This window comes from Carcharhinus amblyrhynchos, chromosome 3 (genome assembly GCF_965287045.1).
Source record: "Carcharhinus amblyrhynchos chromosome 3, sCarAmb.v2.hapA, whole genome shotgun sequence".
NCBI lineage: Eukaryota > Metazoa > Chordata > Chondrichthyes > Carcharhiniformes > Carcharhinidae > Carcharhinus > Carcharhinus amblyrhynchos.
Window position 1 is genome coordinate 1,028,161 of NC_137326.1, and position 15,298 is coordinate 1,043,458.

The window sequence follows — 15,298 nt, forward strand, 5'->3', positions numbered from 1 at the left end:
TTCTATATAAAAAAATTACCTTAGTTGTGGAACTCAAGATGTAGAATCAGTTTGAATGAGGTTGAGAAAATGTAAAGGTAAGAATTCCCTTGCGGGAATGGATAATGGGCCTTCTAACAGCAAACATAATGTGGGATATACAAAAATAAGTAACGGGGCTTATGAAAAAACTACAGTGATAATCATGGACGATTTTAACCTACTTATAGATTAGACATATTGGATTGGCAAAGATAGCTTAGAACATAGAACATTACAGCGCAGTACAGGCCCTTCGGCCCTCGATATTGCGCCGACCAGTGGAACCAATCTAATGACCCTCTAACCTAAACTATTCCAATGTTATCCATATGCCTATCCATTGGCCATTTGAACACCCTTAAAGTTGGCGAGTCCACAACTGCTGCAGGCAGGGCATTCCATGACCTTACTATCCTCTGAGTAAAGAACCTACTCACTGACATCTGTCCTATAATTACCACCCCTTAATTTAAAGCTATGTCCCCTCATATTAGCCATCACCATCTGAGGAAAAAGGCTCTCACTATCCACCCTATTCAATCCTTTGATCATCTTGTAGGCCTCAATTAGGTCACCTCGTAACCTTCTTCTCTCTAACGAAAACAACCTCAAGTCCCTCAGCCTTTCCTCATAAGACCTTCCCACCATACCAGGCAACATCCTGGTAAACCTCCTCTGCACCCTTTCCAATGCCTCCACACCTTTCTTATATTACGGCGACCAGAACTGTACGCAATACTCCAAGTGCGGCCGCACCAGAGTTTTGTACAGTTGTAACATGACCTCACGGCTCCGAAATTCAATCCCTCTACCAATAAAAGCTAACACACCGTATGCCTTCTTAACAACCTTATCAACCTGGGTGCCGACTTTCAGGGAGCTTGGATGGTAAAAGTAAATTGCTGTGGATGCTGGAATCTGAAACCAAAAGAGAAAATGCTGGAAAATCTCAGCAGGTCTGACAGCATCAGTGAGGAGAGAAAAGAGCTGACATTTCAAGTCCAGACAATCCTTTATCAAAGCTAAAAGGCATAGAAAATGAAAGATATTTATGTTGCAGGGGAGAGGAATGAAAAATGAGTCATTGTCTCAAAAACAAGGGGAAAAGTCTGCTCAGAGCTGTCCATAGAGAGAATAAAGGGTGTGAATGGCCAAACAGCAGAGAAGCTGTAAGCCGTGCCAGATAAAGAAGTTGGGGTGGAGAAAATAGGGTAGAGGTAGAATGTAGAAAAGGGGAAGCGGGGGAAGAAAAGGTAAGGGAAGGGGAATAAAGTAGGGGAAAAGAGTGGGAAGAGGGGAAAAAAAATGAAGAAAGACAATAGCTAGGTGTAGAGAAAGATCAACTTAATGCAAGGTAAGTCCATTCAAAGGTCTGATAGCAGCAGAGAAGAAGCTGTTCTTGAGTTGGTTGGTACATGACCTCAAACTTTTGTATGTCCGGGGTGCATGGGGTCCTTAATTATGCTGGCTGCTTTGCCGAGGCAGGGGGAAGTGTAAAGAGAGTCAATGGATGGGAGGCTGGCTTGTGTGACGGATTGGGCTACATTCACGACCTTTTGTAGTTCCTTGCAGTCTTGGGCAAAGCGGAAGCCATACCAAGCTGTGATACAATCAGGAATAATGCTTTCTGTGGTGCATCTGTAAAAGTTGGTGAGTGTTGTAGCAGACATGCCAAATTTCCTTAGTCTTCTGAGAAAGTAGAGGCATTAGTGGGCTTTTTTAACTATAATGTCGGCAAGGGGGACCAGAACAGGTTGTTGGTCCCTTTTTGAAAAGCAGGCTTACATTAGCAACCGCCCAGTCTACAGGAATGGATCTACTATTTCCAAGGCCAATTCCTCAAGTACTCTGGGATGAAGATTATCAGGACTGGAGATTTATCCAGCTTGAGTCCCATCAATTTCCCCAAAATCATTTATGTAGTAATACTAACTCCTTTTAGCTCCTCATTAAAACTTGTTTCTTTCAGAACTTCTGGTACGTTATTCATGTTTTCCTTGTGAAGCAGGATCAGAGGAAGGGATGGGCTGAAGGTGCCATATCTAGACAAAGGAAAGGCCATGGGCTTAGCATTCAGTCTACTGACTTGAAGGTGGAGAGAAATCAGTGAGGGGAAGTTTAAAAGCTTAAGAAAGTTACCACACAGGAATAATAGGAATATAGGAACATACACCACATGGACTGCAGCAGTTCAAGACGGCTGCTCACCAGCACTTTCTAAGTCAATAAATGCTGGCCTAACCAATGATGTCCACATCCCATGAGTGAATTAAAAAAGGGATTTTGGAGCAGCTGTAGGCCATTAGCCCTTCAAGTTTACTCCACCATTCAATAAGATTATGGCTGCAGGAGTGCATTGGAGTGCAGCTTTGGACTACAGTACGTGTTTCATTTGGAGTTAGGTGATTGAGAGAGTTTGATGAGGAGGAAGCACAACGATTCTTTCTTTTCCGACCTTTCCTCAGAAATAAGAGTGGCAGATTGGCAAGTAGAATCTGGTGAGTAGAACATAGAAAAACTACAGCACAAACAGGCCCTTCAGCCCACAAGCTGCACTGAACATAGCCCTACCTACTAGGCTAACCTATAACCCTCTATCTTATTAAGTCCCATGTACTCATCCAAAAGTCTCTTAAAAGACCCTATCGAATCTGCCTTCACCACCACCACCGGCATTCCATGCACCCACTGCCCTCTGAGTGAAAAACTTACCCCTGACATCTCCTCTGTACCTACTCCCCAGCACCCTAAACCTGTGTCCTCTTGTGGCAGCCATTTCAGCCCTGGGAACCAATAGGGAACATATTATCTGAGACTTTGTATTATGCAATGACAAGAGGTTAATTAATAATCTTGTTGTTCGGGGTCCTTTAGGGAACAGTGACCACAACATGACAGAAAGTGAAGAAATCTGATCTGAAACTAGGGTTCTATATCTAAACAAGGGACATTATGAAGGATGAGGTGTGACTTGGCTGCGATAGATTGGGGAACTTTATTAAAAAACATGAAGGTGGATAGGCAATGGCTAATATTTAAATAATGAGTGTGTGCATTACAATAATTATACATTCCTTTCTGATGGAACAACAAAACAAGAAAAGTGACCCAACCATGGGTTGAAAACGAAATGAAGAACAGTACCACATCCAAACAGGAGCCGTATTAACTTGTAGAAAAACTAACAAGCCTGAGGATTGGGAGCAATTCAGAATTCAGCAAAGGAGCACAAAGAGGTTGATTAAGAGGGAAAAATAGAACACTCATTCTGACCTTTTCAATAACACACACTTCAAAGAGACAAATAATTCTGTGAAACACCCACTATGACTCCAGTGAGTGGGCAGGTTCAAAAAGCAATGAGAAACTAATGGAATCTTAGCTTCTCTCTCTCTCCAGTACGGGCTATGTTACACAACAATAGAACTTCAACAGTTTAAATTAATGAGTTTGATTCTGGGCAGTATCTCCTCGGGCTTTGGAGGCGATGCAGCACAGATTGGGAAGAATGTTCCTGGGCTAAAAGGATTAAACGAGACGTTGCATAGATTTGTATTGTCTTGAATCTAGAAGATTTTCGGGTGATCCAATCCTCAAAGTGCTGAAAAGATTTAATGCAGCAAATAGGGAGCATCTCTGCCCTGTAGTAAGTGTACCCAGAACAAAGTGAAAATTGAGCCAGAAGAGTAAGAAGTGAAATCGGGAATGTTTTTTTCCATACAAAGGGATGTGGTAATCTGGAAATTTCTTTCCCCAAAAGGCTATGGATCTCTCAAGACTGTGAATAATAGATTTTAGTTAGATAAGAATATCTTGATCATTGGGAGGTCTGTTGACACAGTGACCCTGTCCCTACCTCTGGTCCAGAAGCTGTGGGTTCAAGTCCCCCTTCAGGGCTTGATGACTGTGGAAGGTGCATCTGTAACCTTGTTGAACACTAAGTGCTTCCAATACACCTGATGATAGTAGTATAAGTGGGAGAGTTTCCTGGTCAGCCATACTGCAGAAGGCAACACTGTGGTACTTTGTTGATTACCAATCCAATGGAAGTCCATGGTTGCTAACTGCCCTCAGGGTATTGTACCTGAAGCAGTGTATTAAGAAATAAAAATAAATGTCAAGAGTTGCAGGATAAATCCACCACGATATAATACTTTAACAGGCTCCAGGGGCTGAGTGGAATGTCCATTCTGGTATTATATTGAGGAGTTTCAGTTTAATTGTGAATGCTGCTGTGTCCTGTGAGCCTTTATTCATCAGGGATTCATCAAACCCATAAGCAATGTGCTGTGGGGGCTCTGTATTGATTTGACGAGTACAGATAAAGCCTAGGGTCACAAACATTTCTTTTTAACAATCCATTCAGCTTGTCCTTCCACCTCCAAAGATTTCTGTGCACACACTCAGCTCTCGCTGTTTCCACAGCCCCTTTAACATTGCATTGTTTACTTTAAACTGCCTTTCATTCTTCCAGATCAACTGCATTACTTCATTATTTTCTGCATTAAATTGTCAGAGTATTCTACCAACCTATATCCTCCTGAAACCTGTTACTATTCTGCTCACTGCATATCCCAGTTTTGGTGTCATCTAAAGTTGTCACAGCAAGCCCTGAATACCCAAATCTAATTCAAATATTGAGATTATCTTGATAATATTAGAAAATAAACAAGCATGGGAGGAGATTGGAGGAGGGCAGAAACATCAGCATGGTTGAGCTGTATGGCCTGTTTTCTGTGCTGCATTCTCTGTGTTAACATGTCAAAAAGACCAGTTATATTGCTACTGACCCCTGAGGAAGAACACTGATGAAATCTCTCATGGAAACCAATTTCAAGGCTTAAAGGTGTTTATTAATAAAAGCTGGCAAACTATAAAACAAATTAATCTAAGTGTACTTTGAGATGTTTGCTTGTTTATGTAGGTTTATGTTTATTAAAGGTCATGTGTGTTGTGCAACTTGTAGTAAATTAGTTGCTTTGTTCTTAAATTAGTTCTTATGTTCTTAAGGAAATATGTAAATATAAGAATTAGTTAACATGGAAAGCCCATCGGCAAAAAAAGCCAAAGGTGGGTCAGAGGACAATGCTGGGTAGGTTGGATGGATTAGCCATGGTGAATAGGTGGGGTTACGGACTAGGGTGGATGGATGGACCAGGGTAAGATGCTCTTTTGGAGAGTCGATGCAGGCCCAATGGGCTGAAGGGCCTCCTTCTGCACTGTTGGGATTTCTAAGGATCCTACGAAAACTTCCACTTTTAATTTTAAAAATTAAATTAATCAAGAAAATCAAATTGTATCAATACCTCATGGGATGCAGTATTATAAAACAAGTGATCGCCTCACTACAAGAAGGATGTGGACGCTATTGAGAGGGTGCAGAGGAGATTTACAAGGATGTTGCCTGGATTGGGAGGCATGTCTTTATGAAGATAGGTTGAGGGAGCTGGGTCTCTTCTCCCTGGAGGTGACCTGATAGAGGTTTATAAAATGGTGAGAGGTATAGATAGGGTGGATTCTCAGAGGCTATTTCCCAGGGCTAAAATGGTTGCTATGAGAGGACAGAGGTTTCAGGTGCTGGGGAGCAGGTACAAAGGAGATGTCAGGGGTAAGTTTTTCACTCAGAGGGTGGTGAGTGAGTAGAATCGGCTGCCGTCAGTGGTGGTGGAGGCGAACTCGCTGGGGTCTTTTAAGAGACTTCTGGATGAGTATATGGGATTTAATGGGATTGAGAGTTATAGATAGGCTTGGTAGGTATGGATATGATCAGCGCAACTTGTGGGCTGAAGGGCCTGTTTGTGCTGTAGTGTTCTATGTTCTATGTTAAGATGAGTAACAAATTTAACATTCACAAAAGAACTTGTAAATAATGGTTAATTTTGGGAATAAGGAAATTTAGTTCAATTCATGGCAATCACCTGCAAGGTGAGCTTCAGGCTTCACTCTGGGAGTTAATGTTCCTCACTGATGCTGCAATGGCGGTTAGCTTAACTTCTGTAGTAGGGAAAATGCTTGAATCTATCATCAAGGAAGAAACAGCGAGACATCTGGATATAAATTGTCCCATTGGTAAGATGCAGCATGGATTCATGAAGGGAAGGTCATGTTTGAATAATTTTATGAAATTCTTTGAAAACATTACATGGGGAACCTGTGGATGTGGTGTATCTGGATTTCCAGAAGGCATTTGAAAGGTGCCGCACCAAAGACTGCTACATAAGATAAAGGTGCACATGTTATGGGTAACATATTAACATGGGTAGAGGATTGGATAACTGACAGGAAGCAAAAAGTGGGATAAATGGGTGTTTTTCTGGTTGGCAATCAGTGACTAGTGGGTGTGCCTCAGGGATCAGTGTTGGGACCACAATCGTTTATGATTTACATAGATGATTTGGAGTTGGGGCCCAAGGGTAGCGTGTCAAAATTCACAGATAATATTAAGATAACATTTGGCAGAGCAAAATGTGCAGAGGACGCTGAAATGTTTTAGAAAAAATTATTAGGGATAGGATTTATAGTTATTTAGAGTAATGTATTGATAGTCAGCATGGTTTTGTGAAGGGTAGGTCGTGCCTTACTAACCTGATTGAGTTTTTTGAGAAAGCGACCAAAGAGGTGGATGGGGGTGAGGCAGTTGACGTGGTATATATGGACTTTAGTAAGGCATTTGATAAGGTTCACCATGGAAGACTTCTGCAGAAAATGCAGATGTATGGGATTGAGGGTGATTTAGGTAATTGGATCAGGAATTGGCTAGCAGATAGGAGACAGAGGGTGGTGGTTGATGGAAAGTATTCGTCATGGAGTTCGGTTACAAGTGGTGTGCCTCAAGGATGTTTTGGGGCCACTCCTGTTTGTAATTTTTATAAATGATCTGGATGAGGGTATAGTTGGGTGGATTAGTAAGTTTGCTGATGACACCAAAGTTGGAGGAGTGGTAGAAAGTGAAGAGGGGTGTCATAGTTTACAGAGAGACTTGGACAAGTTGCAGAGCTGGGCCGAAAGGTGAGAGATGGAGTTTAATGCGGAAAAGTGTGAGGTAATTCACTTTGGCAGGAATAACAGATGTGTAGAGTATAGGGCTAACGGTAGGACTCTGAATAGTGTGGATGAACAGAGGGATCTAGGTGTATGTGTACATAGATCCCTGAAAGTTGGGAATCAAGTAGATAAGGTAGTTAGGAAGGCATACGGTGTCTTGGCATTTATTGGCAGGGGGATTGAATTTAGGAGCCGCAACATCATGTTGCAACTGTACAAAACTCTGGTGCAGCCGCACTTGGAGTATTGTGTACAGTTCTGGTCCCCACATTATAGGAAGGATGTGGAGGCATTGGAGAGGGTGCAGAGGAGGTTTACCAGGATGTTGCCTGGTATGGAGGGAAGGTCCTATGAGGAGAGACTGAGGGATTTGGGGTTGTTTTCGTTAGAAAGAAGGCAGCTAAGAGGGGACCTTATTGAAACATATAAGATGATTAGAGGTTTAGATAGGGTGGACAGTGATAGCCTTTTTCCTCGGATGGAGAAAGCTAGCACGAGGGGGCATAGCTTTAAATTAAGGGGTGGTAGATATAGGATAGATGTCAGAGGTAGGTTCTTTACCCAGAGGGTGGTGAGGGATTGGAATGCCCTGCCTGCTGCAGTTGTAGGTGCGCCTAGTTTGGGGGCGTTTAAGAGACCCGTGGATAGGTTTATGGATGGAAAGGGATTGGTTTAGGTTAGAGGGTCATTGCTTTTTTAATTGGTCGGCGCAACATCGTGGGCCGAGGGGCCTGTTCTGCGCTGTAATGTTCTATGTTCTATGAAAGCCTGCAAAGGGATAGAGATAGTCTAAGTGAATGGGCAAGGGTCTGGCAGATGGAATACATGGTTGGTAAATGTGAGGTCATCCATTTTTGTAGGAATAATGTCAAAACGGACTATTATTTAAATGGTAAAAAATTGCAGCATGCTGCTGTGCAGATGGACCTGCTTGTCCTTCTGCAGGAATCTCAAGGAATTGGTTTGCAGGTGCAACAGGTAATTAAGAAGGCAAATGGAAGTTTTCTTTCATTGCTAGGGGGATAGAGTTTAAAAACAGCGAGGTTATGTTGCAGCTGTATAAGGTGCTGGTGAGGCCACATCTAGAGTACTGTGTACAGTTTTGGCCTCCTTACTTAAGAAAGGATATACCGGCACTTGAGGGGGTGCAGAGGAGATTCACTAGGTTGATTCCGGAGTTGAGAGGGTTGGCTTATGAGGAGAGACTGAGTAGACTAGGGCTACACTTATTGGAATTCAGAAGAATGAGGAGAGATCTTAGAGAAACATATAAGATTATGAAAGAAATAGATAAGATAGAAGCAGGGAAGTTGTTTCCGCGGGCAGGAGAATCTAGAACTAGAGTCATGGCCTCAAAGTAAGGGGGAAGGTCAAAGCTAAAGGCTTCGCAATCTCATCCCTTGCCTCCCAAAGTATCCTAAGATGTATCCCAAATGGCCCAGGGAACTTTTCAACCCTCAGGTTTTTTCAAAATTGCTAATACATCTTCCCTCAGAACATCTACCTCCTCCATCCTATCAGCCTGTATCACACTCTCATCCTCAAAAACATGGCCCCTTTCCTTAGTGAATACTGAAGTATTCATTCAACGCCTCACCTATCTCTTCTGACTCCACGCACAAGCTCCCATAGGGCATAGGTTTATGGTGAGAGGGGAGAGACACAAAAGGGTTCACACGGGCAATCTTTTCACACAGAGGGTGCTGTGTCTGGAACAAGCTGCCAGCGGTCGTAATACAGGTGGGTACAATTTTGTCTTCTAAAAATCATTTAGACAGTTACATGGGTAAGATGGGTTTGGAGGGATATGGGCCAAACAGCCAGTTGGGACTAGTTTAGGGGTTAGAAATAAAGGGCGGCATGGACAAGCTAGGCCAAAGGGCCTGCCTCCATGCTGTAAACCTCTATGACTCTATGTTATATACTTTAGATCACGATGCTTTAATTAAACTAATGTAAAGAGAACAGAAGATTTGAGTCACAGAATACCACAGTGCCAAGAGGCCATTCAGCCCATTGAGATGGCACTGACGCATGAAAGACCCTGACCTGCCCGTCTAATCACACTTGCCAACAGTCGGCCCATAGCCTTGAATGTTATGGTGTGCCAAGTACTTATTCAGGTAATTTTTAAAGGATGTAAGGCATCCCACCTCTGCCACCCTCCCAGGCATCACATTCCAGAACGTCACCATCCTCTGGGTAAAAAAGCTTTTGCTCAATTCTTCCCTAAACGTTCCACCCTTCACTTTTAAATTGTGTCCCCTCATAACCGACACTTCAAGTTAGGGGAACAGCTGCTCCCTATCCACCCTGGCCATGCCCCTCATAATCTTGTACATTTCATTTAAGTGGACAGAGCCATGAAGAAGGTTTATAGTATATTGTGTTTATTAGCAGGGGATTTGAGCTTAAGAGCCATGGGGTTATGCTGCAACTATACAGAACCTTGGTAAGACTACATTTAGAATATTGTGTTGCATTCTGGTCACCTCACTATAAGAAGGATGTGGAAGCATTGGAGAGAGTGCAGAGGAGACTTATTAGGATGCTGCCTGGTTTGGAGGGTAGGTCTTATGAGGAAAGGTTGAGGAAGCTGGGGCTTTTCTCTTTAGAGCAGAGGAGGATGAGAGGCAACTTAATAGAGGTTTATAAGATGATGAGGGGGATAGATAGAGTGGATGTGCAGAGACTATTTCCTGGGGTGGATGTAGCTGTTACTAGGGGGCATAACTTTAAGGTTCATGGTGGGAGATATAGGAGGGATGTCCGAGGTAGATTCTTTACTCAGAGAGTGGTTGGGGTGTGGAATGCACTGTCTGCTGTGATAGTGGAGTCGGACACTTTAGGAACTTTCAAGCGGTTACTGGATAGCCACATGGAGCACACCAGACTGATAGGGAGTGGGATAGCTTGATCTTGGGTTTGGACATAGCTCGGCACAACATTGAAGGCCGAAGGTCTTATACTGTGCTGTACTGTTCTATGTTCTATGAGTTTCAAATTGGTGGTTGGGAAGCTATTGGAGAGGATTCTTAGGGATTGGATTTATGCATATTTAGAAAATGGCCTAATTAGCAAAAGTCAGTGTGGCTTTGTGCAGGGCAGGTCATGTCTTACTAACTGGAGTGATTTTTTGAGGGGGTGACAAAGGTGACTGCTGCCTCACAGTGCCAGGAACCTGGGTTTGATTCCCAGCTTGGGTGACTGTCTTGTGGAGACTGCACATTTTCCTTTGTCTGCATGGATTTCCTCCCACAGTCCGAAAGACGTGCTGGTTAGGTGCGTTGGCCTTACTAAATTCTCCCATAGTTTACCCAAACAGGCACTGGAGTGTGGCAACTCAGCGATTTTCCCAGTAACTTCATTGCAGTGTTAACGTAAGCCTATTTGTGACTACTAAATCAACTTTCAATAAAATCTTGTAGACTTCTATCAGGTCGCCCCTCAATGTCTATTGTTCCAGTGAGAGCAAACCAAGTTTCTCCAACCTTTCCTCATAGCTAATGTCAAAGGATCCTTGGTGAGTACTGTAGCACATCTTGGTACTCACAGCTGCCGCTGTTTGTCGGTGGTGGAGGGATTGAATGTTTGTGGAAGGGGTAGCAAAGAGGCAGGCTCTTTGTCCTGGATGGTGTCCTGAGTGTTGTTGGAGCTCCACTCACCCAGGCACTATTCAATCACGTTCCTGACATGAACCTTATGGTGGACAGACTTTGGGGAGTCAGGAAGTGACTTACTCGCCGCAGAATCCCCACTAGCCGCAGTGCCTGCTCTGGCAGCCACTGTACTTATTTGGCTGGTTCAGCTCAGTTTCTGGTCAATGATAATCCCCAGGATGGTAATGCCATTGAACATCAAGGGCAAATATTACATTCTCTTTTTTTTTATTTATCTGTAAGACTTGGGCATCGCTGGCTGACCAGCACTTATTGCCCATCCGAAGTTGCCTTTGAAAAGGTGGTGGTGAGCTGCGTTCTTGAAACGCTGCAGTCCGTGTGCCGTAGGTTCATCCAGAATGCCATTAGGGCGGGAATTGTTGGAGATGGCCATTGTCTGGCACTTGTGTAGTGTGAATGTTTCTTGCAAATTGTCAGGCCAAATCTAAATGGGATCCTGAGTAGCAGGGATGAAAGTGAGGGGGGCATCGATGGGGACTACAATGCACGGCATCGTGGGGGTGGAGCGGAGCAGGGTTTGAAATGCGTATACTTTAACGCGAGGAGTATTCGCAATAAAGTGGATGAACTTGCAGCGTGGATCAGTACCTGGAACTTTGATGTTGTGGCCATTTCAGAGACATGGATAGAGCAGGGACAGGAATGGTTGTTGCAGGTTCCGGGGTTCAAATGCTTCAGTCAGAGTAGAGAAGGAGGTAGAAGCGGGGGAGGGGTAGCATTATTAGTCAAGGATTGCATCACAGTGTCAGAGAGGAAGTTTGATGAGGACTGGTCTGTTGAGGTAGTATGGGCTGAGATTAGAAATAGGAGCGGAGAGGTCACCCTGTTGGGAGTCTTTTATAGACCTCCTAAAAGTTCTAGAGAGGTTGAGGAAAGGGTTGCGGAGACGATCCTGGATAGGAGTGAAAGTAATAGGGTAATTGTTAGGGGGGACTTTAACTTTACTAATATTGATTGGAATTGCTATAGCTCTAGCTCATTAGAGGGGTCAGTTTTTGCACAAAGCATGCAGGAAGGTTTTTTGACTCAGTATGTAGATAGGCCAACTAGAGGTGAGGCTATATTGGATTTGGTGCTGGGAAATGAGCCAGACCAGGTGCTAGACTTGGAAGTTGGGGTGCATTTTGGTGATAGTGACCACAATTCGGTTACGTTCACCTCAGTGATGGAAAGGGATAGGCATGAACCTCGGGTCAGTAGTTTTAACTGGGGGAAGGGTAATTATGAGGCTATTAGGAGAGAATTAGGAAGCATAGGTTGGACTAGGAGACTACAGGGTCTCGGAACATCCGAAATGTGGAGTTTTTTCAAGGAGCAGCTACTGCGAGTCCTTGATATGTATGTCCCTGTCAGGCAAGGAGGAAATGGTCGAGCTAGGGAACCGTGGTGCACTAAAAAAGTTGATTCGCTGGTTAAAAGGAAAAAGGAGGCTCATGTCCGGATGAGACTTGAGGGCTCAGGTAGTGCACTAGAAAGCTTTAGATTGGCTAGGAGGGAGTTAAAGAGTGAGTTAAGAAGGGCTAAAAGAGGACATGAGAAGACTTTGGCTGATAGGATTAAGGAGAATCCTAAGGCATTCTATAGATATGTTAAGAACAGAAGATTGGTTAGGGCAAGATTAGGGCCAGTTAGAGACAGCAGTGGGAAGTTATGTGTGGAACCGGAAGAGATTGGAGAGGCATTGAACCAATATTTCTCTTCGGTATTCACGCAGGGGGAAATAAATGTAGGTGTGGAGAACACTGGGTTGCAGGGTTGTAAACTGGACAGTATTGCAGTTGATAAGGAGGATGTGCTAGATATTCTTGAGGGTTTGAAAATAGATAAGTCCCCTGGGCCGGATGGGATTTACCCTAGGATTCTCTGGGAGGCAAGAGAGGCGATTGCAGACCCTCTGGCTCTGATCTTCAGGTCAGCGTTGGCCTCTGGTATAGTGCCAGAAGATTGGAGGATAGCAAATGTTGTCCCATTGTTTAAGAAGGGGAACAGAGACTTCCCCGGGAATTATAGACCGGTGAGTCTTACTTCTGTTGTGGGCAAGGTTTTAGAAAAAATTATTAGGGATAGGATTTATAGTTATTTAGAGTAATGTATTGATTGGAGATAGTCAGCATGGTTTTGTGAAGGGTAGGTCGTGCCTTACTAACCTGATTGAGTTTTTTGAGAAAGCGACCAAAGAGGTGGATGGGGGTAAGGCAGTTGACGTGGTATATATGGATTTTAGTAAGGCATTTGATAAGGTTCACCATGGAAGACTTCTGCAGAAAATGCAGATATATGGGATTGAGGGTGATTTAGGCAATTGGATCAGGAATTGGCTAGCAGATAGGAGACAGAGGGTGGTGGTTGATGGAAAGTATTCGTCATGGAGTTCAGTTACAAGTGGTGTGCCTCAGGGATCTGTTTTGGGGCAACTGCTGTTGGTAATTTTTATAAATGATCTGGATCAGGGTATAGTTGGGTGGATTAGTAAATTTGCTGATGACACCAAAGTCAGAGGTGTGGTAGATAGTGAGGAAGGGTGTCATAGTTTACAGAAAGACTTGGACAAGTTGCAGAGCTGGGCCGAGAGCTGGCGGATGGAGTTTAATGCAGAAAAATGAGAGGTAATTCACTTTGGCAGGAATAACAGATGTGCAGTGTATAGGGCTAACCGTAGGACTCTGAATAGTGTGGATGAACAGAGGGATCTAGGTGTATGTGTACATAGATCCCTGAAAGTTGGGAATCAAGTAGACAAGGTTGTTAGGAAGGCATACGGTGTCTTGGCATTTATTGGTAGGGGGATTGAATTTGGGAGCCGCAGCGTCATGTTGCAACTGTACACAACTCTGGTGCGGCCGCACTTGGAGTATTGTGTGCAGTTCTGGTCCCCACATTATAGGAAGGATGTGGAGGCTTTGGAGAGGGTGCAGAGGAGGTTTACCAGGATGTTGCCTGGTATGGAGGGGAGGTCCTATGAGGAGAGACTGAGGGATTTGAGGTTGTTCTCGTTAGAAAGAAGGCAGCTAAGAGGGGACCTTATTGAAACATGTAAGATGATTAGAGGTTTAGATAGGGTGGACAGTGACAGCCTTTTTCCTCAGATGGAGAAAGCTAGCACGAGGGGGCATAGCTTTAAATTAAGGGGTGGTAGATATAGGATAGATGTCAGAGGTAGGTTCTTTACCCAGAGGGTGGTGAGGGATTGGAATGCCCTGCCTGCTGTTGTAAATGCGCCTAGTTTGGGGGCGTTTAAGAGATCCGTGGATAGGTTTATGGATGGTAAGGGTTTGGTTTAGGTTAGAGGGTCATTGCTTTTTAACTGGTCGGCGCAACATCGTGGGCCGAGGGGCCTGTTCTGCGCTGTAATGTTCTATGTTCTAAATCTAAGTATTGTCCAGGTTTCGCTGCATTTGGACGTGGATAGTTTCAGTATCTGAGGAGTCGCAACTGATACTGAACATTGTGCAATCATCTTCAAATATCCCCACTTCTGACCTTATGATGGAAGGGAGGTCAATGATGAAGCAGCCTAGGACATCGACAATTGCACCTCGGACACTAACATAAGAACATAAGAAATACGAGCAGGAGTAGGCCATCTAGCCCTTTGAGCCTGCCCCGCCATTCAATAAGATCATGGCTGATCTGAAGTGGATCAGTTCCACTTTCCCGCTTTCTCCCCATAACCCTTAATCCCCTTGCCTACCAAAAACCTATCCACCCGTGTCTTAAATATATTTAGCAAGGTAGCCTCTACCACATCAACAGGCAGAGAATTCCAGAGATTCACCACCCTTTGAATGAAGAAGTTCCTCCTCAACTCCATTCTAAGCTGCCCGCCCCCCCCTTATCTTGAGGCTGTGCCCTCCAGTCCTACTGTCCTTTCTGAGCAGGAAGAATCTCTCTAACTCTACCCTATCCATCCCCTTCATTATCTTATACGTAACCCTGAGGAACTCCGGCAGTGATGTCCTGAGACTGAGATTATTGACCTCCAACGACCACAACCATCCTCCTCTGCGCCAGGTAAGACAACTAGCGAAGAGCTCTCCTCCCTGATTCTTATTGATTTCAGTTTTGCTATGCCTCCTTATTGCCACATTCAGCTAAATGTTGCCTTCGTGTCAAGAGCAGTTACTCTCACCTCACCTCTGGCATTCAATTCTTTTGTCCATGTTTTGACCAAGGCAGTAACAAAGTCAGAGGCAGAACACAAGTTGTGCGCCAGTGAATATTTCATGGTGATAGTTAAAGATGACATAGGGATTGCTGTTGCCATTCAGGTCAGCATTATTCTCTCAAACAACATGAGCAAAAAGTGAAATAATCTGCCACGTATTTTGCTGGCGTAAGTGGAGGTGAAGGAGTTGAAGGAAAGTGTTAAATTAAAAGCGGAGGCGTTTAGAGTAGCTAAGAGTAGTGGGCGAGAAGAGGATTGGGAGAGGTTTAAATGTCAACAAAGATTGACAAAGAAGTTGATAAAGAAGGGTAGGAGAGACTATGAAGCTGGGCTAGCGCTTAATATAAAAAAGGATAGCAAGAGTTTTTATAAATATGTAAAAAGGAAG

The 15,298-nt window shown here is 43.9% G+C and overlaps 1 protein-coding gene across 4 annotated transcripts in view; it reads right to left on the reverse strand.

Moving 5' to 3' along the window:
- LOC145362625 (6-phosphofructo-2-kinase/fructose-2,6-bisphosphatase 4) overlaps positions 1-15,298 on the reverse strand; it is a 227,843-nt gene that overhangs the window by 196,053 nt on the left and 16,492 nt on the right. The window contains exon 1 of one of the 4 annotated variants that reach the window (XM_080218594.1): positions 3,878-3,895. The exons of the other annotated variants lie outside the window; for them this stretch is intronic. The gene's annotated coding sequence lies outside the window, so the exon portion shown is untranslated. Of the gene's footprint in view, positions 1-3,877; positions 3,896-15,298 lie in introns of those variants that run through there. 4 annotated transcript variants of the gene reach the window in all.